Source organism: Carcharodon carcharias, chromosome 3, assembly GCF_017639515.1.
Source record: "Carcharodon carcharias isolate sCarCar2 chromosome 3, sCarCar2.pri, whole genome shotgun sequence".
NCBI classification, from domain to species: Eukaryota; Metazoa; Chordata; class Chondrichthyes; order Lamniformes; family Lamnidae; genus Carcharodon; species Carcharodon carcharias.
This window is the reverse complement of record NC_054469.1, coordinates 37,605,380-37,631,141: the sequence shown is the minus strand read 5'-3', so window position 1 is coordinate 37,631,141 and position 25,762 is coordinate 37,605,380. Positions and strand designations below refer to the sequence as shown.

The following is a 25,762-nucleotide window of genomic DNA, read 5'->3' as shown; positions in this document are numbered from 1 at the left end:
TAGCTCCATCTATCTCTTGCTGCTTGTGTTGTTTGGCACCCAAGTAGTCCAGTGTTGTAGCTTCACCAGGTTGACTTCTCATTTTTAGATATGCCTGGCGCTGATCCTGGCATGCCTTCCTGCACTCTTCATTGAACCAGGGTTGATTCCCTGGCTTGATGGTAATGGTAGAGAGGGGTAATTTGCCGGGCCATAAGGTTACAGATGGTGTTCGAATACAATTCTGCTGCTGCTGCTAATGGCCCACAGTGTCTCATGGTTGCCTAGTCCTGAATTGCTTGGTCTGTTCGAAATCTATCCCAATTAGTGAATGATGCCACAAAAGAAGAAAGCCAAGTACTTCAGAGAACCTGGTGTTTTCAGCATCATTTACTAACTGCAAAATGCTTTTCATTTGTCACATCTGTTCATGATTTAGTTTATAAAATTTAGCAGAATAGGTTTCCTATTTTATATCCACACATTGCCAATTCTACTATACAAACTTTCAAGCATTTTCCTTGCTACCACCTTAACAGAATAAAAGGAAAAAAATCTGAAACCTATATGCAATCACGGGCAATATTGCGACTTTGTAAAGATGCAAATCCACCTCCTCTCTGTCTTAAGAGTGCTCCGCAAGCAAAGTTGCCCCATTAAAACAAATTGAAAAATGGCCAGAGCAGAAGGGAAAGGGAGGAAACAGACAAATAATGTTAATTTGCCACCAGAATATCAAATAAGGAACCTCTTCCCTGCATCTGTAATGGTGGCAATGCCACACTTACAACCAAAATCTAGTACCTAACAAAAAAAAACTTTAACTCTTTACTCAGAATGACAAAAATGGTGAATTTGCTACCACAATGAGTAGTTAAGCTGAAGAGCAGAGCTGCACTTAAGGGGAAGCTACACTCTTACCAGAAGGAGAAAGGAATAGAAGATCATGTTGATAGAGCGGGGTGATGTAAGACAGGAGGAAATTTATATAGAACATAAAAGCCAGCATGGGCCAGGTCAGTCGAATGGCCTGCTTCTGTAATGTAAATTCTATTTAAAATCCATTAAGAAAGCATGCTTTACATTGAGACACCCCAAGGTTATGGGTGACTCTAAGTGCTTCTGAAGCGTAATTACTGCTGTAATGTAGGAAAGGCAGCAGCCAATTTGGGCACAGCAAATTCCCACAAAGTGCAATACAATACTGACTAGATAATCTGTTATAATGATGTTAGTTATGGGATAAGCATGGTCCAGAACACTGCAGGGAACTGCCCCGCTTATTTTCAAATAGTGCCATGAAATCTTTTAGTCCCATTTGAGAGGACAGATGGGACTTCAGTATAAACAACTCGGCTGAAAGACAACACCTCCATCAGTGCAGCGCTGTCTCAGTACCACAGTGGAGTGTCAGCTTAGATTTTAGCCTAGTTTTAAGCTTAATCAGCCAAGTGTTACTATAGTAACCACAAAGGTTGACAGGATGGCAACAGCAGCGTCATGTCACCTGGTGTGTCTAGTCAGTATGAAATGCCATAAAAGCAAAACGAAGCTCGCAGGGAGGTTAAATTTCACTCTGGTGTTAGCTTCACATGCGAAGGCTACAACAACAAGAGGGGAAGCCAACATTATTTCAACTTGGTAATATTTAGAATTGAACAGGCATCTTGTCAGCAACGGCAAGTTACAGCAGTAACATGCCATATAAAGAGGTTCACTTCGCAGGACTTTTTGGCACAAGCAGCTTTGAAGCAGTCTTTGGCACAACAGTGTGCCTCAGGCGTTGCTTGCTATTTCCGGCTTATTCTGTGGCCTTAGCTCCAGTGAAATCTTAAGTATGTTTTTTTTTAATTAATTCTCTAATACGCATGTATCATTGGTTACTCAAGTGTCATGTACATATGAGAATTCTCATTGGAGGTTTCCATGTGTGGAAGGGATATTCTGTAGATACTGAAATAGGGTTACAGAATAAGAAAGAAAGAAATTACATATAAGGTCACAAATTTCCCGTTACATTACTATTATTGATTTAAAATGGGGGCAACAACCATTTGTATTTTATATTACTTCGCTGGTAGATCATAATCCTGCAGGTAATGCGATGTTATAATTACTAACGTACATTGATTACCCATCTGTTACCCAGGATAATTTTCACTACTCAATGACCTTACTACATTCACAGAACAGTACAAAATAAGAGCAATAAAGCTGTCAATCACAAGGTCATTTGCAAGTATAGCTCTTGTCTTGTAATTGCCTCCCGCTGGTTTGCTGACATTGTGAGCACTGGAAAAAATAGTTTTTCTAGATCTCATATATTTCCCTTGTCAGTGGGAAGAACCATCTGTGGATGATAAAGAGCCTATTTTTTGTGAAGAGTATGTTCCTTTCCAACCTCAAGAGCACTTGTTGGATTTTAATGGATTGTATGTGCTAAAGCAACAAATGTTTGAGTCCAGGAAACTGCTCTTATTCACAGATATTGGCTACACTCTTGCACTTTGGGAATGTACATTTATTATAAAATATTTCGGACACACAGGAATATCTGATGAAACCTTTGAAATATAATGTGCCCACATTCCTCCCTTCCCCTACAATTCAGAAGCTTCCAGGCTAAATTTTCACAAAATTTCCAAACTCAATCATGATCAGAATCTTACCTTTAAACATCACTACTATTTAATTTACTCATCATCTCTCCTACACTCTTCAATCCTGGTAGTATCCTGAACTGCGTGTCTTGGTCTTCACCTCAAAAATTTAAATGAACAATTTAAATAATCACACTACATGTTAATTTCAATAGGTTTGCAAATGCAATGACTCCTAAGCCAAACCATTAAATTGACAAGAGGAGTCTTGAATTTCCTCAGCATTTGCGTCCAGAGACTTGCATAACCTGGGCACAAACCAAACATGCGGCTTATATTTTGGGCTTAGGGTTACATGAGAAACTTCAAAATGCCTAAATTTCTTTAATCTTTTAGTCGCTACTGATTGAATTCTCTGAAGTTGTTCAGAGGCTTGCTTAAAATTACAACTAAATTCAGGTGTAGCAGGAAAAGGTTACTGAGTGTTTTATTGTAATTTTTTTTTTAATTATCTGCACCAAGAACTACAGTGTTTCTATTATTGCATTTTTTGGCATAAGTCATTCAAAATTAAAGCACTTGCCCCAACTGCAGATTCTTAAACACATGTGCCAAATATGCAGGAATGAGTAGAAACTTTAATATTCCTACTTAAAAAAGAGGGAATGTTTGGTGAGTTTGTTGCTTTCCTCCAGCCCAAATTGCACACATTGACTTCCTCTGATTTTTACGTTTGGGTGTATTTTGATGAGATTGGCAGGAAATTTGACAGTATGGGTGCATTTCCAAATCTAACTTCTGGTTTCTGCCAACAGAGGAACTTCCAGGCAGCGTTGCTAAGGAAATCCTCTACTCTGGGCATCAAATCACCAAACTTGCACAAAAAAAATAAGCATTGCACAATCGCTGCCAATGACAATAAAAAACAAATGCCAGCTATGGCTCAGTCAGCAGCACTCTAGCCTCAGTCAAAAGATTGTGGGCTCAAGTACCAACTCATTATTGACTAAACACACCAGGTGACATGGCACCGTTGCTGCCATCGTAAGCCCCTTCTGCCCTCTCAAGTGGGCACAAGAGATCCATTGACACCATTTTGAAGAACAGAGCTGTTTACCTCTGTGCCCTGGCCAATATTTATCCCTCAATCAACATCTAAATAGAGATTATCTGGTCATTAACACATTGCTGGAGAGCCGGTTAACTAGACAACTAGCACGTGGATCACATTAATGCCAACAGCACGGGGTTCATTCCCATTCCGGCTGGAGGTAGACTCAGGGCCTGCCTCTTCAACTTACTAATAATAAAAAAAATCATGGCACTTTGCTGTGGCTCAGCGAATTATCACCAAGGAACTGCCTTCGTGCAGGGAACTCAAGAAGATAATGATCACATTGCTGTTCATGGGGCCTTGTTGAGCAGAAATTAGCTGCCATGTTTCCTACATTATAACAGTGACTACAGTTTAAAATATTATATTGAGGACATGAAAAGTGCAACATAAATCCAAGTTCTTGCTTTTCACTAGTGTAAAGAAAAAGAGAGGTCTCTGAACAACGATCATACAGATCAGGAAAATAGGAACATAGGACTTGGAGTAGGGATAGGCCATTATGCCTTTTGAGCTTGCTCTGCCATTCAATAAGATCGTGGCTGATCCGATTGCGGTTTGAAGTCCACCTTCCTTTCTGTTCCCCATAACATTTAACTCCCTTGTCCATCAAAAAATTTAACTTGGCCCGAATAAATTCAACAACACAGCCTCCACTCCTTTCTGGGAAAAGAATTTCACAGACTACCCTCAGGAAAAAACTTTCCTCATGTCTGTCTTATTTTTTTAAACTGTGTCCCGTAGTTCTAGTCTCTCCCACAAGAGGAAACATCCACCTGGTATTGATGGCATACATCCAGACTGTTTCCAGGATTTAATACCTCTCAATAATCCACTCGCTCTAAAATCTATCCAACTGCCGCTTATAATTTTTCCAATCTATCTGCCTCCCTAAGCAGTCCATTTTGACGTTCACCAACTTCTTTGTAAAGTATTTAAATCTAAACAATACATGCACCTTGTTCTTAGCTTACTCTCGTGCCTCCAGTTCTAGAGTTTGTCGCACTCTCAAATACATTAAAACCATCTTCAGCTGCTTCATTCATCAATTACCACCCTCCCTTAAGGTCAGAAGTGTGGATGTTCACTGATGATTGCCAATGTTCAGCACCATTTGCGACTCCTCAGATACTGAAGCTGTCCATGCCCAAATGCAGCAAGACCCGGACAACATTCAGGCTTGAACTGACAAATGGTAAGTAACATTCACGCCAAATAAGTGCCAGACAATGACCATCTCCAACAACAGGGAATCTAACCATTGCCCCTTGGCATTCAATGGTATTACTATCACCAAATCCCCCACTATCAATATCCTGGGGGTTACCACTGACCAGGAGCTGTACTGGACCAGCCATATAAATACTGTGGCTACAAGAGCAGGCCAGGGGCTAGGAATCCTGCGGTACGTAACTTCCCTCCTGACTCCCCAAAGCCTGTCCACCATTTACAAGGCGCAAGTCAGGAGTATGATGGAATACTCTCCATTTGCCTGGACGAGTGCAGCTCCCACAACACTCAAGAAGCTTGACACCATCCAGGACAAAGCAGCCCATTTGACTGGCACCCCATCCACAAATATTCACTCCCTCCACACTGATGCACAGTGGCAACAGTGTGTACCATCTACAAGAGGCACTGCAGGAACTCACCAAGCCTCATTAGATAGCACCTTCCAAATCCACGAACGCAACCATCTAGAAGGACAAGGGCAGTAGACACATAGGAACATCACCACCTACAAGTTCTCCTCCAAGCTACTCATCATCCTGACTTGGAAATGTATCACCATTCCTTCACTGTCGCTGGGTCAAAATCCTGGAATTCCCTCCCTAACAGCACTGTAGATGTACCTACACCACATGGATTGCAGCAGTTCAGGAAGGCAACTCATCACCACCTGCTCAAGGGCAATTTGGGTTGGGCAATAAATGCTGGCCTAGCCAATGATGCCCACATCCCATGAATGAATAGCTTTAACAAAAAGAATCCTTTATCATCCTCCTTTAGTTTCCTCTTCTCTCAGAGGAAACTATCCCAGGCTCTTCAACCTCACCCAGTAGCTGAGATGCATTAAGCTCTGTATTAGCTTGGTTTCCTTTTTCTGCACTTTGTGCCTAGATAACAGAACTCTACATCATCCCTGGTCCCTCGATTCAAGGATGATGTTTACTCAGGGTCGTGAGTTTCTGCCTTAGTTCTTCTTGTGACTGAACAGACTGATTCTCAATATTTGGGCATATGTGGCAGGATGACCCATGTGTTACTGGGATCTGGAGTGTGGGATCTGATTCCTTTTCTTTGCTTCTCTGCCTCATTAAGATGGCGTGACCCTGTGATACTTCTTGATGGACAAGTTGTCATCATTTTGAATGACTGGTAGCAAGCTCCTTCCAGCCATTAATGTCAATGCTGCCATGCTTCAAGGAGACCTTTGGAGTGTCTTTGAAGCGTTTTCTTTATCTTCCCCTGGAAAGTTGCCCGTTTGAGAGTTGAGAAAACAGGACCTAGCAGGGAAGACTGTTTTTGGCCATTCAGGCACAGTTTCCAATCCAAAGCTGATTTTTCAGGAATTTTGCCTGAATACCTGTGGAGCTCATTTCAAGAAAAACACTAAAAAATGTTCAACAGTTCTCCCATTGGATCCAGAGGATGCAGCAGAGCCATTGCTGATGGAATTTCTCCAGTGCTATGTGTTGATGATACACGGTCCAGGTCTCACGGCAGTACAAGAGTGTGGTGACAACAATTGCTCTGTATACTAGGACTTTGTCTTGTGGAGATCTTTGTTGTCAAATACTTGCTGCAATTGGTTATAGAAAGCTGGGCTGGCACAACTGACCTGGTGTTGGATCTCCTCTTCAATAGTGGTTTTTTGAGAGAGATGGCTGCCAAGGTATAGGAAGTGCTCAACATATTCAAGTCTCTCTTTCAATATGTATGGAAGGTGTAGGTTAATACACTTTGTTTTGGCAACGTTCATGGACAGGCCAAGTTTCTTGTATGCAGAATCAAAGAGATTGAGGGCGGTTTATAATTTGGTGCAGAGTAAGCAATGATACTGCATTACTCTGCAAACTTAAAATCATGTATATCTATGGTGGTCAGTTTAGTTTTTGCATAGAGATATTGGGGTTAAAGGGTTTTCCATCTAGATGGTTTTTAATACTGAAAACAGAGACAGCTGATCTTTGATAAGATGAAATGTCACTGTCAGGTAGACTGTATATGTATGGGGGCTTGTCTGACCCAGATCTGGACTCTGAAGGTGTCGGTGTCAGAATTCCCACACAAGACAGCTACAGTCATATCATGAAAACAATTGCAGAGTTTGATCAAGTTTCTTGGACATCTAAATCTTTGGAACACAATCCACAGATCCACAATTTACTGAGTCAAATACTTTATTCAGGTTGATGAATGCAAAGAAGAGTTCCTGGTGTTGTTCTTGACGTTTTTCTCAGATTTGTTTCTGCCACTATGGAGACTTATTATCTCTTGAGATGCGTGTTCTTTCCTTCCGACACACTTGATCTGGTTGCTGTCCTTACAAATGCTGCTTGCTTACTGCTGATTTCAACGAGGTGTCCATGAATAGTGAAAGATACATCTAATGTCCTGTCATCCAAACCCACTTTGTTTGCGCTTCCAGTGATGATGTTCCTGATCTACGGACCTTAATTTGCATTTGACCGCAGCAGATACTATCTGCCATCAGTCCACCTTTCCGTTGTATCCAGCGCCCTCTGAACTTGGTTTGACTCTTCAAATTTGACTGTGCACATTTTCAAAATAAGAGTGGTGGAATTTGCAAATTCAGCTTTTGTTTCTGTTCACAGTTTCACCTATAAAACACTAAGTAGCACTGGGCCCAGCACGGATTCCAGTGGAACCAGCTAGCTGCCCCTTATCGTATCAACACAGCTCCATCACAACCACTCTTCTCTTTCTCTGGTTTAGCTAGGCTATTCCATGCTTTCCAATCTTGTGGGCTTATTGCCCAAGTAACATGGCATCGAAGTCAAAAACCGGAGGACACCAATTTCAGGTGACTGGCTAAGGAACCAGTGGTGACAAGAGGAAAACCTTTTATTTTTTGCACAGCAAATGGTGTGGATCTGGAATGCACTGTCCAAGATCAAGATGGAGGGAGATTCAATTGTGGTTTTTAGAAGGGAATTGGGTAATTACTTGAAGAGAGAAAAAAAACCTGCAGTGTGACAGGGAAAAGGCAAGGAGGGGAGCTAGCCGAATATTTCATATCTCTTGCAGAGAGCCAACATGGACAGGTCGAATGGTCTCTTCTGGGCTGTTACCATCCTATGATTCTATAAAATCCAAATCATAGTGAAAGAATTTCCACTATCAGGGGGTCATTTTTAAAAAAAAATTCATTCATGGGATGAGTGTGACTGGCAAGGGCAGCATTTATTGCCCGCCCTAATTGCTCTCGAGAAGGTAGTGGGGAGTCACCTTCTTAAACTGCTACAGTTCACCTGGTGTAGGTACACCCTTAAAAGCTGTTAAGAAAGGAGTTCCAGGGTTTTGACTCAGCAACAGTAAAGGAATGGTGATATAGTTCCAAGTCAGGATAGTGCACGACTTTGAGGTGAACTTATGCTCCTCATGTGTCTGCTGCCTGCCATGTCCTTATAGGTATTAGAGATTGTGGGTCTTGAAGCTGCTGTGAAAGAGCCTTAGCGAATTGCTGCAGTGTATCATGTAGATGGTACATAGGTAGCAGATGAGGTGTAAATCAAGCAGGCTGCTTCACTCATCACTGTGGCTTGCAGATGGTGGACAGGCTCTGAGGAGTACTGATTTACAGCATAATAGGGAGTGGAAAATCTCTGGCTCCCAGCTTCTAAGGACAACAGTGGCTTACACTGGAGGTGAGTTACTCACTGCAGAATTCTCAGCCTCTCACCTGCTTTTGTGTTGATCCAGTTATAATTTCCTCAAAGAATTCCAGTAAATACATTGGACAAGATCTCCCTCCCTTTAGTCCATGCTAACTGCCTTCTTCTACATCATATTATCCAAGTGTCTCTTTTAGAGATGTGTTGTAATTATGTACCTAAAACAGATGTTTGGTTGACTGGCCTCTTAATTCCTCAAGCTGTTCATGTCACCTTGGGGTCACACAAACTACTTTTCAATCCTCAGTTACTATTCTCAACTTTCAAATAATTTCCCAAAGATAGAAGCAAGAATATGACTGATTTTACTGACTACTTTAAGTAGCTGTGCATGAAGGGCACTTGTTGATTGGTGACAACCTTATCTAAAATCTTGTTAGTATTTCCTCCACCCTCAGGAATCTAACCTTTTTGTTGGAGGCACTGCTGAATGAAAGCAGAAAAAACACTTTCGGTATAGATTTGCTGTATCCTTTGGTCAGAGAGCGAGAACAGTGACTAAATAGTTCTTAAATTCAAAGCTACTATTCTGTTAAAAATTCTAAATAGTTTCCTTGTTTCAGACAGTAAGAGATTTTTAAAATCAAAATGGGATTTATGATAAATATTTGTTTCTCTGTCAGGTTAATAAAAGTTGTAAATTTTAGAGCTTGTTTGAATTATTTTGATTTAATCTTCCTTAGGTCAGCTTTGTCCTGTCACACAATCTCACCCCATTTTACTTTGTTTTACATGCACCTTCACACAGTTTTTCTTCACACTTTGGCAGTCTTGTTTACAGTGGAAACTTTATCCCAGGGTGAACACAGACTGGGTAATAAAACCTCCAGTGTAAGCCACTGTTGTCCTTAGAAGCTGGGAGCCAGAGATTTTCCACTCCCTACTGTGCTGTAAATCAGTACCTATTTAAGGGCCTCCTTTTAATAATGTGCACGTGATCCGAGCTTACATTACTGAATAAAATAAATCTTACTCCTGTCTCACGGTCCCTGATGGCAGTGAATCTCAGCTGTCCTCATGCAACCACTATAACTCTTAACACATCACGTGCATTCTCTCCCCCCCACCACAACCTTTAACTCAGCACTCGTTTTTGAATAAATAGGCAGCCTTTTTCAAGTGGACATTAAATACTTCAAGAGTTAAAAGTCTTCAATCCACAGTAGCAGAAGCTTATCGGACTCCCCGACTATAAGTCAGTTTTTGATGTCTTACACATCAGTGAGTCAAGGGGTGGACAAAAAAGAAATAGGCAACTATTGTGAAATAATGAAGCAGCCAATTAATGATGATGACTTGGTACACAAATTCAGGAAAAAGTTTTTAAAATTACATATTATTTCAGCAAGATGACATGCACTTCTCTTTGGTTTAAGTCAGAAGATCACCTCAATTCCTCCAGCACCAGCGCACTTTGCTATTTCACACTATTTATCAAGGTAGAGTATGTGCACATGGTGGGGGAGGGCGGAGAAAGAGCAGTGGAATGGAGTTGTGGGTTGAAGGCTCCATTTTAGAAGCTTTAAAGGTAATTGACGCTGAGCACAACAAGGTGAGGGAGGTGGTCAGCGACTGCAGGATAACCAAGTACCAAGTACACAACCTAAACAACCGGGGGTGGGGTGTGGTGGTGGTGGTGTTGGGGGGGGTTGGTGCACTGATAGGATGCAGCCTCAATGCAAATTTGGCTGCCCGAAATGGGTCACATAGGTAGGCATTAGGCTGGAGACCAGTGCTTTAGTACAGAGAAAAGGAGGCAGGACTTGAGCAGGGATTAGGCAATGACCTGAAGACAGTATCAGGCAGCCACAAAATGATTAAGTATGGTGTCCTATTGCCCAAAAAATTGGCAATCACCCTGCATATTAAAAAAAAGTGATGTATTGAAAAAAAATAAAGGTTAAACAAAATGGCACCTTGACTTGGGCAGTTTATGCAGTGAGGATTGCAATTACAGACTAAACAGGAAAAGCCCAAGTCAGGATTTACTATTCTAAAATGCTGAAATAAAAAGCATGACTCAATAACCTTACTTCCTGTGTCACAGCTTATGTGGTCAGGCAGTGAACATTATACACAAGTAAACTGTCAACAACAAGGCCTACAGCCCTTTAGTCAAAGTACAATTTTTCCAATACACAGAAGACAGAGGGAGACAAGATTGCTCCATGAAACTAGACTACGCATGGCAGTTAGCACAAATGTGCACAAAAATACAACCAAAATTGGTGACAACAGTAAGATAGATCTGTGGATATGAACAACAATAGATACACCAGCAGGCTTCTTGTAGCACTGTTCACAGTGAGTCTAGGGATATATTGTGTTGTCCATTTTAATTTACAAATCTGGACATTAATCAATACTAACTGAATAAGTTATTAATGATAGAGGATTGTGGAAGTTTAAGTGGCACTTTCAGGCTCAAATTCTATATACAATTGTACATTTTGTGCTGTTTGAGGGGATGATTGCAAAATAAAATAGGGTGTATAACTATGTCCCTTTTGCACAAAAAAGCCATGAGGTGAAATGAAAGAAGTTAATAAAAAAACAAATGGTGAAGAATAGAATTAAGTAAAAAATTAAATTACATTGAATGAATAAGTTGAGTCATGGTATTTAGCAGTGAATGAAGTTTTTTAACACGGAAAATGTTGGGGCAAGATTGTGAGAGGTGCTCATACCCATGACCTGGATGTCAGAGCACGATGAGGGCTGTGAAGCATACATAAAGTGGAGAGATGAATGGACAGTAAAGTATGTGCAGTGAGTCTTGGGTTACTGAAGTGGGATCTAGGAAAGTCATGGTAGTGGGACAGAAGTCAAGACCTGTGTCCTATTTGCTTCCAAGCCCACATTCAGCATCCTTTAACTTTTCATCTCCCCTTCCACTATGTTCAAAATCCAATCCACTTTCTAATATAACCTCCGGTATTTTCATAGTGAAACCCAGTCCCCTTCCAGCTTCCTGTATCGTTGCAGCTCAACGTGCTAAACACCACCCCCACCGTGTGTCCAAGATTTCTTGAGTCCACTTGGTCTCCAGACTTTCCTGGGATGGAGCAGGGAGCACTTGGGGCTTCTGAGAAGCACACAGGTTGTGGAACTGAACAATCAGGCAGATGAGCTAGCACTAGGGCAGGCAGGCACACATTGAAAAAGTGGCCTCTGAAGCACTTCATGGATGGGGCAAAGAAGGAAAAAAGAGAAAGCTAATAATTACATGGGCTAGGAAAAGAAAATTGCCTTTCCAACCTGTTCCCAGTCAGTACAACTGCAAAGGGAAAAAAAGGCGGGGGAAAAATGCTTCAATTCCTCAACAGTGACTTTTTGAACACAACAATCCATATTTATATAGTGTCTTTAATGTTGTAAAATGTTCCAAGGCTTTTCACAGGAACATTATCAAACAAAATTTGAAAGCAAGCCATAGGAGGAGCTATCAGGGCAGATGACCAATAGCTTGATTAAAGTAGGTTTTAGAGGAGCATCTTAAAGGAAGGAGAGAGGGAGGCAGGTGAAAAAGTATCAGAAGAGAATTCCAGAGCCTTGGAAGCCAATGTTGAACAAAGTTGATAACCAGAGATACACAGGCACAAAAAGTAAATCATTTTTAAAAAGTGGATGGATAATTAACAGTAGCTGTAAGCATGCAATGGGGTTGTGACACATTCAGGGGAATTCAAGTGATGTCATTAACTGTGACAGCAAAAGGTAAATACACTCAAAGTGGGTTCCAGATGTGAATACAGTACTAGCATCTCAACAACTTTCCAGTTTTACGTATCAGAATTTGTATCCTTCATAACTGCTGCAATCATGCTTACTGAGCTGAGACTCTACATCCCATGATAGGAAGCTGGCAGTTGTTTTACATGTTTAGGATCCTCCAGTTTTCAGACTAGGCTGGCTAACAGGAAAAGACACACTGCTTTATTCAGGACTATGCATCCTAAATATTAGTGTTCCATTAAACATGAAATGTTGGAGGTATTATATTGGCTGTAGGCAGCTCATCATTGCAGAATTCAAAGGAAAGTATGAGATTTATTTTGCAGGGAGGAAGTTACACAAAGGCTTATTATGCATTGTATTTGAAACAGAGCTTAAAGTCAACATGACCCAGCGCATTTTGTACAGAAACCTCACCTGCACAGCCACACTTCTAGCCCAATACAGTTTCTTTCTAAGGCTTTGAAGAAGAGTCATAGGGACTTGAAACGTTAACTCTGTCTTTCACTCCACAGATACTGTCAGACCTGCTGAGTTTTTCCAGCATTTTTTGTTTCTTCCTAAAGTATACTTTGACATCCTGGTCAATACTTACCTCTCAAACAGCACCACTAAAAAGAACAGATCATCTGGTCAGTTATCTCTTTGCTGGACCCTTTTGGGCATGACCAGACTTCTCCCTTTTCCAAAACCACAGCTGTTGCTGTCCAATCTGAATGCTCATTTGCTATCAAGTTATGGGTTAAGCTGAAATTTTAAAAAAAAAGTCAGCATTGGCAAACATGAAGTCATTCTGTTCACAAAATTTTCATACCCCCATATCCACCTCCCTAACACTCTGAGACCTCACCTCCCCACAAGCACACACACATGCCCAGTAATTGTTTTCAAGGTACCCTTTAAATGCCTCCACTGTTTCATCCCAACGTATTTTAGGAAGTCTTCAGTCGTATGTTCCAATCTGCATATTGCATCCCTTTAAGTTCTGCTGTCTACCTGTTCTTTTGTGTGAAAGTTCTATAATAAAATATACATTGTTTGAAGCCCACTATTCCTAGGCTCATCACCATGCAATTCTATCAAAAAAACAAATGCATTATTCAGCTTTTTCAACACTAATGAGATTTACAGCAATATTTTTTGACTTTCATAAGTCCTGAAGCTAATATTGAAAAATATACTTGACTACCTACCTTGCTGCCATTCACCTGGTGGAGTTACATACTTCCCATCTTGATTCTCTCCTTTCTGTGCAATCACAATTGACTTTATACTCCTCACCCAACCAATTCCTTATTACATCCATTATGTAAAACTAATGCAAACACTTTTCAATTTACAGATGCAAAATATACTTCACAGAAAATTAATATTCTAAACGCAATCCAATTAAAAGTCATCCCAGAAGCCTTTGTTTTCATACAACAAACAGGTACCTTATCCTGAGTTCACTTTCTTACTGGATTCAACACACTGGCTGGACACACAACACCCAAATAAATCAGATATTGCCTGGTCCATATGCAGAACCAGCACCAAAGAATCACACAAAAGCTATCAGGCAAAATGTTATAAAGCTGCCAACTATACAGCATATTCTGAGCTAAGGTTTCAAGTTTAAGAAAATCATGAACACAATTATAAAAAAAAACCTTTAAAAGACACTTACATACCTAGACTTGAGCAGATTACATAAAACTAGTATTGCTGGCATCACCTCAGCGCTATTTTTGAAGGTTGATGCATTGAGATAATAGCCTCAAAAATCAAGAGCAAATTTCAAAATCTTTTCTGACCTTGCCCTTTGCATTTTACCTGTAAAGTTAAGTAAAGATCGCCCCTTTGCCTGAATGGATCTACCTGCCTTTTGATTGTACTATTACCTTAATTTCATAAACTCACAAAAACCATTGATTGCATTATGCGATTTTGCCCTTGGTAAAGGTTTGATTCTCAAGCAATGTATTGTTGGACAGAAAGCAACAACATTCTTTGACAGCTTTGCAAGGGAAAAATCTATAGCAATGCATGTTCAAAAATACAAATCCATCCAGCAGGTTCGGAGTCAAAACACCTCAAATATCTGACCTAAAACAACAAGACATGGTGTGTGGTAAGTGTAGCGTGCTTGGGAGGAGCTGGAAACTTTATGATTCTCCAAATGCTCTCCACCTCTGGGGTTTTCCCTGCATCACGCTTGGGCCTGTTGCACACTAACCGAGGCTGACTGCTGTGCACTTAGACAATAATTGGCGTATCCTGCAACCATCAAGATGACAGAGTGAACTAGATGAGACTTGGTCTTTTATAATCCAGCAAATCCCAAGTTTTGACTTTAATCATCTATTTTGAGCAATGATTTATTGAATTTTTACAATTTAAGCACTTCTCAACAATGATGGCAAACTGGAGGAAGCAAATTCAATTCGTAACTAGAACTGGAGAAAATCTGTGCTGTAAGATTCTATGATTCTAAATGTGGTTCCTTAAATATATTGAGTTTAGGTGTTTAATATTATATTCAGTCAGAGAAACACGAGAAGATGGATTTGCGACACCACTTGATGCTCTCTGCAGGGCTGCCTGGCTGATGGCAGTGCACAATGCAAGGTGAGAGATGGGCAAAACAGAGACATTTGATATACAGCCTTCTGCTTGCATGTAACACACTCAAATTGGTATCAGCGTAAAGCAACTAACCAAAACAAAAATACTGGAAAAACTCAGCAGGTCTGACAGCATCTGTGGAGAGGAACATAATGTTTCGAGTCCATATGACTTCAAAAGAATAGCAACTAACCGAGATGGATGTATCATTAATTGCAACATGAATGGGTCATATTGTATTCAAATCAGGCAGCGGCTGATTCCAAAGCCCACCTTTAAACAGCAACTCTAACATAGGTAAACATTCCAAAGTGCTTCAGTGTAATGAGACAAAAAGGATGTAGAGAGATATTTAGGGAGGAAATTTCAGAGTTTAACATCTAGACAGCTAGAGGCACAGTGCAGTGTTGGAGGATTGTAAGGCTGAAGGAAGTTACAAAGATAGGGAGGGACAAGCCCTTGAAGGGACTTCACAAGAGGATGAGAATTTTAAAATTGTGTTGGTGGACCAGAGGCAAACGTAGGTCTACAAACGTAGGCACCACGGAGGAGTGGAATTTGCTGCACATTAGAATACAGTCAGAACTTGAGAACTCAAGTTTGTAAAGGGTGGAAGGAGGAAGGCTAGCCAGAAATAGGTGCATCTGGAGGTAACTAAAGCATAGATGAGGATATAGGCAGCTGTTAAGCAGAGGCAGAAAGGGAAGGAGGTGAAAGTTGGGGGTGCTGTTTCTGATGGATATGATGTGGGGTTGGAAGCTCAGCTCAGGGTCAAATAGGATGCCAAGGTTCCATATAGCCTGAGACAATGTCTAGGGAAGGGGACAGAATTGTTCGCAAAGAAAGAGTTTGTGGCAGGGGCTGAACAGGCTTTGGGTATTCCAGTGTTTAATTAGAAAAAAAACTTGCAATTCATTCCAGGCTTTTACTTAAAATTATTTCAAAGGATGAGAGCATCACTGGCAAGGCCATCATCTGTTACTCATCCCTAATTGCCTTTGAGAAGGCGGTGGGTATACAGAAGTGATGGAGAGGTCAAGAGAGATAGAGGTCGGTGTCATCTGTGTACATGGTGGAACTTGACAGTATATTTCTGTATGATACTGCAGAGGAGCATCATGTAGATGAAACAGGAGGGGGCAAAGATAGAAGGGGGCAAAGATAGATATAAGAATTATAAGAGTAACCAATTGCTGTATACCAGTTCAACTAAAAGCACACGTGAGTCAGGATAGCATATCAGCAACAAGTAAAACAGTAGCCTAGACTTCAAAACTACAGGCAAGATATATTCCATTTAATTTATGAGGCCACGATGCCCAGCAGAAACCAAAGACTATATTTTAATTCTGGAATACTATGCATGCCTGACAGACTATTAAATGCCTCTGCACGTACAACACATGTAAAGTATTATGGATTTTCAAACACACACATACATATAAATATCAATTATTCACTGTAAAATTCCCAGCCAGTTGTATACAAAACCCAAAGCACTAGCACTTGGCTTTATCGAAAGTACCATGTTTACCATTACTTTTTTAAAGAACAAAATCAAGACTGCATACAGAATTATTGACTCTCCCACCCCCTCTCCTCCCCCAGCTCCCAAAACCGCCATACTAGTGTGGCCAAGATATTAGGGACAAGGGCAGTAAAGGTATTGTGGTAGAGGTAGTTCAAAATGCAATGCCTACCCCACACACTGGAGATGGATAGAGACAGACACTGGGGCTAAGCTGTTGATTTAAAGGAGGGCCAGCTTTATAAAAACTATATAGTTAATGTGCAAGGAACAATCCATCCATCAAAACCCCTGAGAGAGTGACCCCGTTAAATGGTCACAGCTCCCTGGAGTCTGGCTTCACTTTGACCACCACCACCAACACCCCCTCACCCCCCCCCCCCAAACCAAACACCACCAGCGCCCCCCCGCCACGCCAATATCCCCATAAGGACGACGGCGGCGACAGACAATTCCCCGCCACCCCCCCCCCCCAAAAAAAAAAATTTCTCGTCAAGTTGGGCTTCGCAGAGAAAATAAAGGGGGGGGGGGGGGGACGGAATTAATCTCCAACCACAGAGACTGAAGTGAAATAAATAAAACAAAGAGAGAGAGGGAGGGAGAGAGGGAGAGGAAGGCCGGATGGGATCGGCCTAGCCGCCGACTGCAGCCTCACTCTCTCTCCCTCAGTCCCCGGCCGCTCCCCGGCGCTGGGAGTGACCCCGAGAGGCGAGGCCGCCCGCAACGACAGGGAGAGGAGCCGCCATGTTCCCGGCTCCGCTCCCGCACCGAGCGAGCGCCCCCCCCCACCCCGAGTGCCCGCAACCGCACCCGGACCCGGACCCGGACCCGGACCAGCTCAGCCCGGACCAGCTCAGCCCGGACCGGCCCCCCCCCCCCCTTTCCCCCTGCACTCACCTCCGGTTCTCCCGGCTCGTCTGTCCCCGGACTATCCGACGACCAGGCCAGTGTCGAGTTCCCGTTTCCTTCCTCCTCCTCCTCCCACCCCGACCCCGGAGCTGCTGCTCTTATTGACGGGGCTCTGATGGGCTCCGGGCTTTGCGATCGATTCCCACTCGGACTCGGCTCCACATCAACAGCGGCCAACAGGAGCCCGGCGGCGCCCCCCACTGCCGGCGGCCAGAACAGCACGAAGCAGCCTCCACCTCACAACACCATCCACCTCAAAACCTCCCCTAGACCCTCCCTGCACCTCAAAACCTCCCCTAGACCCTCCCTGCACCTCAAAACACGATCCACCTCAAAACCTCCTCTAGACCCTCCCTGCATATCAAAACCTCCCGTAGACCCTCCCCTGCAGCTGAAAACCTCCCCTCGACCCTCCCTGCACTTCAAAACATCATCCACCTCAAAACCTCCCCTGGACCCTCTCTGCAGCTCAAAACCTCCCCTAGACCCTCCCTGCTCCTCAAAACACCATCCACCTCAAAACCTCCCCTAGACCCTCCATGCACCTCAAAACCTCCCCTAGAATCTCCCTGCACCTCAAAACCTCCCCTAGACCCTCCCTGCTCCTCAAAACACCATCCACCTCAAAACCTCCCTGGACCCGCCCTGCACTCAAAACACTCCCTACAGCTCCCTCCACTTCAAAACAAGCCAAACACTCTCATTCCACCTCAAAACACTCTGTACAGCCTCCCTCCACCTGAAAACATAGCCTACACCCTCACTCCACCTCAAAACACCTCCTACACCTCAATACCCCCCTTCACCTCAAAACATCCACCACCAAACTCCCTGTACCTTCAAATTCCCTCCCTTCCCACATCTCCATTCCCCAAACTCCCTCCACCTCCAAACCCTCTCCCTTCAATTTCACTCACCGTTTAAACTCCCTCCTTGCACCTCCAAACTCTTTCCCTTCAATCTCAGTCACCCTTCAAAATTACGACCTCCATCTCCAAACTCACTCCAGCTCTAACCTCCCTTCCTCCACCTCTAAACTCCCTCCTGCAAATTCCCTCCACCAAAGTCATTCTCTCTACCTCCCCATTCCCTCCTACAAACATCCTCTCCAATCATCCTGCCTCAACCTCCACCAAACGCTTTCCACTCCCTCCACAAGATTTCCTCTATCCCTCCACTTCCTCCAATCTCTCTAAACCCTCCCTCAACCTCCAAGGTCCCTCTCATTCAAACTGCCTCTCTCCTCCACATCCTTCCCCCCTCCACCAAACCTTCTCCCTTCACCTCCAAGCTCAATCACCTCCTCCAATCACTCCTCCAAACTCATTCTCCCCTCCATCTCCATCATACTCCCTCCTCCAACTCATTACCCACCTCAATCCCCCTTCATTCCTTCCTCCAAATCCTTCCCTCCATTTCCTCCTCTTATCTTCCTATCTGCACCTCCCCCTTCTCACTCCATCTCCTCCTCACTCTCCAATCCCTTCACCCTTCTCCTCTACCTCCCCTTCCCTCCTTACCCATCCACCCTTCACAGGTCCCCTCCTTAGGCCACCCTCACTGCCCCCTCCCCTCTCCCCCCCTTCTTCCCCTCCCCTTCCCCTCCCCCTCCCCTACTTCCCTTCCCCTCTCCCCTACTTCCCTCCCTCCTTTCATTCCTTTCCCTCCCTCCTATCCCTTTTTCTCCTCCTCCCTCCCATCTCTCCTCCAACATCCCTCCCTCTAACCTCTACCTTCACTCCTCCTCCCACCTCCCATCCAAAGAACAACAAGAACAAAGAAAAGTACAGCACAGGAACAGGCCCTTCGTCCCTCCAAGCCTGCGCCAATCATATTGCCCATCAACTAAAACATTTTGCACTTCCGGGGTCTGTATCCCTCTCTTCCCATCCTATTCATGTATTTGTCAAGGTGCCTCTTAAACACCATTATCGTACCTGCTTCCACCACCTCCTCTGGCAGCGAATTCCAGACACTCACTACCCTCTGCGTAAAAAACTTGCCCCGCACATCTTCTCTATAGTTTTATCCTCTCACCTTAAATCTATGTCCCCTAGTAATTGACTCTTCCACCAACATCTTTCACTCCATCTCTCCACCACCTCCTCCTCCAAACTCCTCCTCTGCCCTTCTCTCCCTTTCCTCTACATCCACCCTCCAACCTCCTTTCTGCTATCCAACAGTAAAACTCCTCTTTGACTTCATCCTCCAATGTCCTTCCTCTCCTCCCTTCCCCCTCTATCACCTCTTCCCTTCGCTTTCCCCTGTTCTGCCCATGCCCCTCCCTTCTTCATGTCCATGCAAGCCCCCCAACCTCCACTTCCACCTCCCTCCTCAGTCTTTCCCTCCTCCACCTCTCCACTCAACCTCCTCCCTCCAGCTTGAATTCCCTTCACAACTTCCACCTTCACCTCTTTCAACCTCCTTCCTTCCCTCCAGTTCCAATTCCCTCCCTCCTCTAAATCTCCAATATCCCTCCTCTATCTCGTCTACTTCTCTCCCTCCCTTCTAACTCCATTCCTGTCCCTTGCCTCTTCCTTCAATCCCCTCCCTGAATGCCAACCTTCAAATCTTTCCTCTAATTTCCACCTCCTCTTACTTCTTCAATCCCCTTCCTCCCCTCCGCAGTTCCAACTTCCAACCTCCAACTCCAATTACCTCCTCTACTCCTCCAATTCCTCAGATCCCCTACCTTCCAACTTTTCCCTCCCCACCTCTAATCCATCTTGCCACCTTTACCTCCAAAATCTTCTCCCTCCCTCTCCCCAACCTCCACATATACCTCTAATCCCTCCTTTTTGTCCCTAAGCGCCTTTCCAGGCCCACCTCCAAACTGCACCTCCAATCCATATCATCATACCTCCTTTAATTCCCTTCAAATACTATTGAAGTGTTCATATATATATCAAGAAGAGAAGTAATCCTAATACTGACCTCTGGGCACACCACTGTTTACTTCCCTCCAGTCCAAAACAAGAAGTTTATCACTATTCTGTTTCCTGTCCCTATTTTGTATTCCTCTAATCCCAAAAACTTCAATTTTTCTTTTTTGTGGCATTTTTATCAAATGCCTTTTGAAATAGTCCATTAACTCAACATCAACCGCACTACCCTTATCAACCCCCTTCCTTAATTCAGTAGCTTGGTTTGGAGACTCTTCAGCATGGCTACAACATGCCAGACAACCAGCCCATATGCACCAAGCTTTTAGCAACTGTACAGACATGTGCCTTTTATCACATTTGTCAGATTTAAAGATTTCAGTGCAATTTCAATTTTTTTTCTCAGGCTTCTCACAGTTGGCCTAGCTGTGGTTAGTACTATTGGGAAACTCCAAACATTTACCCCTTCTGTTCCTTTGCTTATACCTTTGGAGCTTCCTTCCTCTCCTATCTTGGAAGATGAGTCTGTTAACAAAACCTCCACTGATGACATGCATTTCAATCTCTGATTGACTTTTTGCAGAATCACAGAATCACAGTGCAGAAGAGGCCCTTCGGCCCATCGAGTCTCCACTGACACGTGAGAAACACCCGACCGACCTACCTAATCCCATTTACCAGCACTTGGCCCATAGCCTTGAATGTTATGACGTGCCAAGTGCTCATCCAGGTTCTTTTTAAAGGATGTGAGGCAACCCGCCTCCACCACCCTCCCAGACAGTGTATTCCAGACCATCACCCCACTTTGTTGCTGACCTAACCTTTTCTTTTGAGTATATGTAATCATTAACTCACTGTAATTATGTGATGTTATGTAGGCCTCTTGTTCTTTTGTTTTGTTTTTGAAAGGTTTTTTTTCTGGTCTTCCCATTTGTTTTCCTCCCCCTTTTGAAAACAGGAAGGGTATTGGAAAAGGTGCACTTTCTCATTTCAGGCACCCACTGTCATTCTTAGTTTACTTCACAGAATTGAAGTTTCTTTTCCTCTTTCCAACATTGTACATAGCCCCAGTTTAATAGGAAAGTCCCCAATTGTATTAAGGCAATTTATTTTCTTCTTACACATTTGAACATAGGAATTGCAAGACAAAAAAGGTCAGGGTCCATCTAGGTTCACCTTATACCACTCTGGTAGTCGAATTAACCATCCTTCTGACTTTGATATTCCCAATATGGTCCAAAATTAGGGCACTGTTACCTTTGGGGAATTGGATTAATACTCCAAGCTAATTTCAGGTCAGATCCTGCAGCATATGAATAAGAATTTCATTCCATCATTCTGGGCTCCAATTAAATGTCAAAATCCTGGAACTCCCTTTCTAACATCACTGTGAGCATACCCACACCACATGGACTGCAGTGGTTCAAGAAGGTGGCTCACCACCACCTTCTCAAGGGCATTTAGGAATGGGCAATAAATGCTGGCCTAGCCAGCCACACCCACATCCCATGAATGAATAAAAAAACATCCAGACCTTAAAGGGAAATGAGTAGACACTTGCCCGGCTGAACCCAGTTACATAACTTGGCTCCTTAAATCTCCAACTTTTCTCCCATACCCCCACTGTAACTTTGATGGGAAACTATCATAATACCTGGTGCCAGCCATGTCTCAGTTGGTAGCATGCTTGCCTCTGAGTCAGAAAGTTGTGGGTTCGAGTCACCTTCCATACATCTGAGGTCAACCAAAATACTGCTGCCCATTTCCTAACTCGCACCAAGTCCCATTCACCTATCATCCCTCTGCCTGGGGCTGACCTGCATTGGCTTCCAGTCAAGCAATGCTTTTATTTTAAAATTCTCATCATTACTTTCAAACTCCTCCATTACTTTTCCCCTCTGTATCTCTGTAATTTCCTCCAGCCCCACAACCCTCTGAGATATCTGCGCTCATTTAAATCTGGCCTCTTGAGCTTCCTTGGTTTCAATTGCTCCATTAACAGTGGCTGTGTCTTCAGTTGCCTAGATCCTAAACTCTGGAATACTCTCCCTAAATCCCTCTGCATCTCTAGCTTGTTTCCCTCTTTTAAGATGCCTCTTAAAGCCTACCTTTTTGATCAAGCCTTTAGTTACCTGTGGCTTGCTGCCTTACTTGGTTTGTGATGCTCCTGTGAAGACATGAGCTGTTTTATTACATTAAAGATACTATAATTATATGTTGTTGTTGAAGTATTTCTTTTTAACCTAGGCTGGGACCCAGTTACACCAAGTCCAAACCATACATCAGAGATTCCTCTATGGCCTAATGAAGGTAGACATTGATCATTCTACACATGACTATTGTCATTTGGTGTGGAGAGGGGAGGGATTTGGCTGGAAGCAGGGACTTGACTTTCTTACATCAGGAGTTCTATGTTCCAGATCTGCTTAGAACCCAGAGTATTGTCAGCAGATGTATGATTGGTCAGGCCAGATGTGCCTCCCCAAGACTACAAATCATTTTATTGTGAAAGCAGACACCTTACAAGGAGGGTCATGGCAACATCTCTCCGTTGGTTCTGTTTGGGGATCAGGCTCCTCATCCATATGGCCAGACAGTCTTCAACCAGACTTTTCAGTGGGCATTCCAGATGTAATCTCAATGGTTGGGTGTCCACCATTAAGACACAAATCAGGTAGCCTCTTCATGTGGGCATGTGCCACTTAATTTTCTGTAGAGTTGTGAGTGGAACTGAACACTGTGCAAACATGAGTAGCCATCTGAACTTGTGAGAGAAGGAAGGTCATTGACAATGCAGCTGAAGATAGTTGGGCCGAGGACAATGCAGCCACCTTGAAGGCCTTCTGCAGCAGTGCCCTGAAGCTGAGGTGATAGGCCGACAAAAACTATAACAACCTTCCTTTCTGCGAAGAATGACACCAACCAGTAAAGAGTTTTCCCCGGACTCCCATTGATTTCAATTGTACTAGGGCTCCTTGGCGTCAAATATTGCCTTGATGTCAAGAACGGTCACTCTCAACTTACCCTTGGAACTCAGCCCTTTTGTTCATGTTTGGACCAAAGCTGTAATGAGGCCTGGAGCTGAATGGTCCTGGCAGAACTCAAATTGAGCATTGGTGAGCAGGTCATTGTTGAATGAGTGTTGTAGGTAACCATGTTGACAACCTCTCCTATCATTTTGCTGATGATTGAGAATAGGCCAATGGAGCAGTAATTGGCCAGATTGGATTAGGTGTGCTTTGTGGGCAGGACAAACCTTGCCCATTTTTCATTTTGTTGATTAGGTGCCTGTGTTGTAGCTATACTGGAATAGATTGGTTAGTTCCAAAGTACATTTCTTCAGCACTGCTATCTGAATACCATTTACTATGGCCAACGTGTTCAGAGGTTTCTCAGTATCACGTGCTGTGAATCGAATTGGCTGAAGATTGGCTTCTGTGATGGTGGTTGTTAGCTGGCAGTTAGTTTAAAATTAATTAGCATTGTAATTCACAGTGGTTTTAGGGTGAAGTGCTGAAAGCAAATAATAGTATCTGAAAAGAAAAAATACTTGACCTCGATGAGTACTCGATGCTGCCAATGGGATGGCAGTGTTTTTGTTAATGGGTGCAGATATCAGATGGAAAGAAACCTCTAGAAACATCAGGGGAGAATAAATTCAAAAGGTGAATATTTTCTAGTCAAGCCTAATGTTAGTTCAACAGGTCAAGCTGTGCAGGTGAGGCCACATTGATGCCAATTTTGTTTTTTGCACAGTGTAAGCTTGTTAGCAGTAGAAAGTAGATGTAGCAACAATTGTAATGTTTCAGAAAGTGCAAGAACACTTACAGGAAATTTCAAAAACAGAGTATCAAGAGAATAGGGGCCCAACTGTGTTACATAACTGCCATTGAAGGAGGTGTATCCATGTTAGGCAAAGTCACTTGGACCTAAGTGAGGATGTAGCCACTATGTTCTAATACCTGTCAACCAATAACCCATCGCTGCAGCCAAGCGAAGGACAAAGATAGGGCTGAAGCATTAGAAACAATTCTCAGCCTGAAGTGCTGAGGAGATGATCCATCTTGGCCTCCTCCAGAGGGCCCCAGCATCACAGATGCCAGTCTTCAGCCAATTCGATTCACTCCACATGATGTCAAGAAATGGCTGAGGACACTGGATACTGCAAAGGCTATGGTGTCTGATAACATTCCGATAATAGTACTGAAAACGTGTGCTCCAGAACTTACCGCACCCCTAGCCAAGCTAGCATCTACCCAGCAATGTGGAAAATTGCCTAGGTATGTCCTGTACACAAGAAGCTGGATAAATCCAACCTGGCCAATTACCACCCCATCAGTCTACTTTTGATCACGGGAAGAGTAATAGAAGGGGTCATCAACAATGCTATCAAGCAGCACTTGCTTAGCAATAATCTGTTCACTGACGCTCAGTTTGGTTTCTGCCAGGGCCACTCAGCTCCTAACCTCATTGCAGTCCTGGTTCAAACATGGACAAAAGATCTGAGCTCCAGAGTGAGGGGAGAGTGACTGCCTTTGACATCAAGGCAGCATTTGACCGAGTGTGGCATCAAGGAGCCCTAGCAAAACTGTAGTCAATGGGAATCAGTGGGAAACTCTCTGCTAGTTAGAGTCATACCTAGCACAAAGGAAGATGGTTGTGGTTGTTGGAGGTCAATCATCTCAGTTCCGGGACATCACTGTAGGAGTTCCTTAGGGTAGTGTCCAAGGCCCAACCATCTTCAGCTGCTTCATCCTTCCGTCATAAGTTCAAAAGTGGGGTTGTTCACTGATGATTACCCAATGTACAGCACCATTCACGATTCCTCAGATACCGATGCAGTCCAAATGCAGCAAGACCTGGATAATATCCAGGTTTGGGCTGATAAGTGGCAAGTGCCAGGCAATCACAATCTCCAGCAAGAGAGAATCTAACCATCACTCCTTGACATTACCATCTCTGAATCCCCAGTCAACATCCTGGGGGTTACCAAACTAAACTGGACTAGCCATATAAATAATGTGGCTACAAGAGCAGGTCAGAGACTAGGACTACTGTGGCGAGTAACTCACATCCTGACTCCCCATGTCCTGTCCACCATCTATAAGGCATAAGTCAGGAGTGTGATGGATTACTCCCCATTTGCTTGGATGAGTGCAGCTCCAACAACACGCAAGAAGCTTGACACCATCCAGGACAAAGTTGCGTGCTTGATTGGCACACCTTCCACAAACATTCACTCCTGCTATCGTGCACAGTAGTGTGTACCATCTGTAAGATGCACTGCAGGAACTCACCAAGCCTCATTAGACAGCACCTTCCAAAGTCACGACCACTGCCATCTAGGAGGACAAGGGCAGCACACACATGGGGACAGCACCACCTGGAAGTTCCCCTCCAAGCATCTCACCATCCTGACTTAGAAATATATCACTGTTCCTTCAATGTTGCTGGGTCAAAATCCTGGAAGTCCCTCCCTGGCAGCACTT

At 43.4% G+C, this 25,762-nt stretch overlaps 1 protein-coding gene across 4 annotated transcripts in view; it reads right to left on the bottom strand.

Moving 5' to 3' along the window:
• Positions 1–17,568, bottom strand: part of zmynd11 (zinc finger, MYND-type containing 11) — a 184,641-nt gene extending 167,073 nt beyond the window's left edge. For all 4 annotated transcript variants that reach the window (XM_041184261.1, XM_041184258.1, XM_041184260.1 and 1 more), the window contains exon 1: positions 17,380–17,568. The gene's annotated coding sequence lies outside the window, so the exon portion shown is untranslated. The remainder of the gene's footprint in view (positions 1–17,379) is intronic.
• Between the last annotated feature and the right edge of the window lie 8,194 nt (positions 17,569–25,762).